At 41.9% G+C, this 4291-nt stretch overlaps 1 long non-coding RNA gene across 1 annotated transcript; it reads left to right on the plus strand.

Annotated features, from left to right (window-relative positions):
• The first annotated feature begins 588 nt into the window (after nucleotides 1-588).
• Nucleotides 589-3065, plus strand: LOC123960918. Its single transcript, XR_006822626.1, has 3 exons — nucleotides 589-738; nucleotides 2318-2490; nucleotides 2615-3065. It is a non-coding gene; the product is annotated as an uncharacterized LOC123960918 (long non-coding RNA).
• Nucleotides 3066-4291: the final 1226 nt, after the last annotated feature.

Genomic DNA, 4291 nt, shown 5'->3' on the forward strand with positions numbered 1-4291 from the left:
AATGCAGAATCACCATGCAGCATGGTCCCAATACACTTGATGTCACGCTGTGTGCCTGCCTGCCTTGTTTAGTTTATTCTCAGTTTTGTTATTTTAGGCTTTTCTGTATCTGTTATTTAGTCTGTGTTTTGGTTCCATGTCTTAGTTCATGTCTTAGTATTTACTTCTAGTTCTTTCTCTGCATTACTTTAGTTTTGTCTGCTCTGTATTCTGTGTTCTCGTTTAGGTTTTGTCTGTTATGATCCCTGTGTTATAGTTGGTCGGTGTTTGTCTGTTTACATGGGTTTCTGTTATTGTCTGAAGTTAGATTCTTGTCTGGTATTTTGTAACATGTGTTCTGTCTGTGTTGGTTGTTTATTTTACCCCATGTCTGCTTGTCAACTGTTCAGTCTGTTCCCCCAGTTATCTCTCTGCCTGCCTGCCTCTCTGTCCCCCTTTGCTGTCTCTGCCTGCCTCTCTGTTTTCCCCTGCTGTCTCTCTGTCTCGTTAGCCCTGATCCCAGTCACCTGTGTTGCTCCCGCCCTGCTCGTTAACCCTGTGTATTTAAACGTTTGCTGTTTCTGTTCAGTCTCTGTCTGGTCATTACAGTGTGTTGTGGTTTGTAGCCTGCCATGATCAGTCGCCTGTGTAGTTTGTCAGCCTTGGATGTCTACCTGTAACATTACTTGCCTGAACCTTGTATCTGTGTTTACCCCATGCCTCACTTTTTGGATTTATCATTGGACTCAGCCACTGCCTGTAAGTGTGCTCTCTTTCTGTTAAAACACACTTGTATTAATACAGGTGCATTTGTAAAATGCTTGATTTGCTGTAATTGACACTGAAAGCTAGAATGATCAGTTCTATTAGACAGGAAAGCAAAATCCAAGACGAAATCTCGTAGTCCTTCCTTCTTTTCTCCTAGACACAAATGAGATGCTTTTAATACCAAGGTGAGACCAAAGCCTTTTCTCCCACTTCTTCTATTCATCTCAAGTGAAACAACCATATAAAATCTCATTTATGTCTGACTCTGATCAAAACAAGAGCTCTCTAACTGATCTTAAATAAGTCTTAAGTCTCCTGAACATTGGACCATGAGATCAGAGAAAGAGCTCAAAGAGAACTCAGCTATGACTCCTGGGATCTCATGATTCTTCTCAAATATGTCTCAGTTTTCTCATATTGGCCTCAAGAGCAAAAAACTCATCTGTCTTACTCTGATCAAAAGATGAGATCTCTACAGTATCTTAAATAAGTGTAATTTCAGTCTCCAGAATGTGGATCAGAAAAAAAGTTCCAAGATTGTCAGTTTTGTTTTATTGACCTCGCTTAGTGGTTATTTTTCTCAAGTACTTGCGTCAAATGTTGAGGTTGAGTATTATCTTTTTTATGGGGGTTTGTATTTTTACTCCCTTAATTTCAAATCCTTATTGTATTAATTATCAGTTACAAGTTACTGAGAAAAATAAAATAAATTGACATTGAAAATAATGCACAAGCTAGTCACAGCCAGCATAACTGGAACACCCAATACTTTGAAGTACAATACATAAAGACCGAATGCACGCAAGAACTGAGATACAACATGTATCAGAATAAGCACGTTTACTTTTGATACTTGAGTACATTCACTATGGAATACTTTTATACCTTTTACGTGAGTAGATTTTTGAGGACTTTAATTGTAGATATGGGGGAGCGGTGATGGCACTGTCTTGCTAACCAGCAAGAAGGTCGTGGGTTCAAACCCCAGTTGCCCCGGCCTTTCTGTGTGGAGTTTATGTTCTCCCCATGTCCGCATGGGTTCTCTCCGGGTGCTCCGGCTTCCTCCCACCCTCAAAGGCATGCAGGCTAGGTGAATTGGTGACCCTAAATTGTCCTTAGTTGTGGGTGTGAGTGGTTGTCTGTCTATGTGTGGCCCTGCGATAGACTCGCGACCTGTCCAGGATGTACCCTGCCCTTTCGCCCAATGTCAGCTGGGATTGGCTCCAGCCCCCCGCAACCCTGTACGTAGGTTAAGCAGTTGCCGATAGATGGTACAGCGGCAGTGTTACCCTTTGAACATTAGGAGTGGGGTTCAAATCCAGCTCAGGCCAAACCTCCCGCATGCTACTCCAAGCATAGCCAGCAATGTGATACAAACATCTCCCCAGAGCTTTCAACTGCTTTTAGGAGCAATAAGCAAGACATGACATTAATAATCTTAAAAAGATACAATGATGAGATCTCATCTGTTACTTTCATTTATCCTATTGTAATCTCAAGTCAGTATCCATTTGTCTTAAGTCTCAAAACCTCAATCTCTCCATCTCCTTTTCTCCTGAGGGGGTTTTAGGAACAACAATTCAGATTGGACTGATCTCAAAAAGATGTACTATTGAGATCTTAGTGTGTTCTCAAGAGTTAAAGAAAAGACTATTCTGAGCAAAAGATTTTTCCTCTGGGATACATCTACCAAACAACCAATTCTCAAAATGCTGCTGCTAACTCTGCAATACCTGGAAACAGGTATGTGCATGACATCACTTGTTTTTATGGTATAATTTCTGCATGAATTATTTTTTACTATGACAAGTAGTTCATTACATTTTCATATTTGTTTCATGTTTTTTTTTTTTTTGTCTGATTTCAGCTGATACCTCGAGGGGATGCTGTACTTTCACAAAATATGGTGTTCTCATTTCATTCTGGGAGGAGGAGGACCCCAAAGAGGACCAGAGGGCATGAGAGGGAGACAGAGATGGAGAGGCTTCTTCTCCAAGCCCTGAAGAGGCCTGCTGCACCAATCCCACCTCCTCTCTCTCCAAAGCCTGCTTCTTTCCCTGCAAAGATTGCCACCCCAGGATAAAGAGTTTGTGAAATTTCAAATTCACAAGCTCATTTATGAATCCAGAACTGTGGTGTGCAATTTGGAACCTGTGGAATAGGTTATCGGGGTGATAATCTCTGCAGGAAACAAACCAGGCTTTTGTTTGTTTGTTAAATTGTTTCTTTATTCTTTTGTTTTTAAATTTATCAGTGTTTAATTTTAAAATGTTAATGAATGTTTGTACTAAGTTATTATAAATACTCTATAATCCTTATTTGCAAACTTTGTGTCTGCGTCTATGTCACGATATTTTGTTCATATAAAAAGTTCAACAAATATACAGTCAGTCCACACAGGGGCGTCACAGTAGATTTATATATATTTTAAAAAATCCCCCTCTCACCCCCTTGTGGGGTGGTATGTGTCATCCTCAAGCTCGGGTCCTCTACCAGAGGCCTGGGAGTTTGAGGGTTCTGCGCAGTATCTTGCTGTTCCTAGCACTGCACTCTTCTCGACAGAGACCTCCGATGTTTTACGTGGAATCTGCTGTAGCCACTCTCCCAGTTTGGGGGTCATAGCCCCCAGTGCTCCAATTACCACTGTTGCTCTTTCCACATCTTTTCTAGCTCCTCTTTCAGCCCTTGGTATTTCTGAAGCTTCTCGTGTTCCTCCTTGATGTTGCTGTCGCTTGGGATTGCCACATCTATCACTACTGCCTTCTTCTGCTGTTTTTTCGATCAACAAGATGTCTGGTTGGTTAGCCATCACCAGTTTGTCAGTCTGGATCTTGAAGTCCCACAGGATCTTAGCTGGGTCATTCTCAACTACCGTTGGAGGTGTCTTCCATTTTGACCTAGGGAAATCCCCTGCATCCCACCTGATGCTAGTCTTCCAGCCGGTTCTGGGATGTTTCAGCTGCCACGTCGGAATATTTGTTCTTTTTCCTCTCATAAGCCGCTTCACCCCCATCTTCCCATTGTACTGTTAATTCCACGACATGCCAGCTTTGTTGTTTGAGACCGCAGGACCATGTCTGGCTGGAGTGTTTTAGCCAGGCGGGATCTTCTCCATACCACACTTTCACTGTCATCCCATGCTAAACTTCTTCAACCAAATCTCTGTAGTGAAGCGAAGACTTTGCACTCTGAACAGCACTGATGTGAGAACCAAGCTCGTGACCTTGAGCTTATCAGTCACTCAAGCCACAACTGCAACATTCTGTCTCTATATACTGTGAATCAAAGAACATTTACATGTGAATGGAGCCAAATCAAAGAACAGGCCTCCCAGCGGCAATGATCGGGATCCAAGCCAATCACGAAAAAGGCAACGTTTGACATTTTCAGAGGAGACGAACAGATGCAGATCACTTAAGAGATTAAAGTGATGACAGAATTTGGACTTTGAGATAATTGCGGAAACGCAAACTTGATTTTTACAGCATCACTTTGAGATCAGAGAGTGTAATTTCATGTACCTGATTACTGGGCGAAATGTTCA

This window comes from Micropterus dolomieu, linkage group LG21, assembly GCF_021292245.1.
Source record: "Micropterus dolomieu isolate WLL.071019.BEF.003 ecotype Adirondacks linkage group LG21, ASM2129224v1, whole genome shotgun sequence".
NCBI classification, from domain to species: Eukaryota; Metazoa; Chordata; class Actinopteri; order Centrarchiformes; family Centrarchidae; genus Micropterus; species Micropterus dolomieu.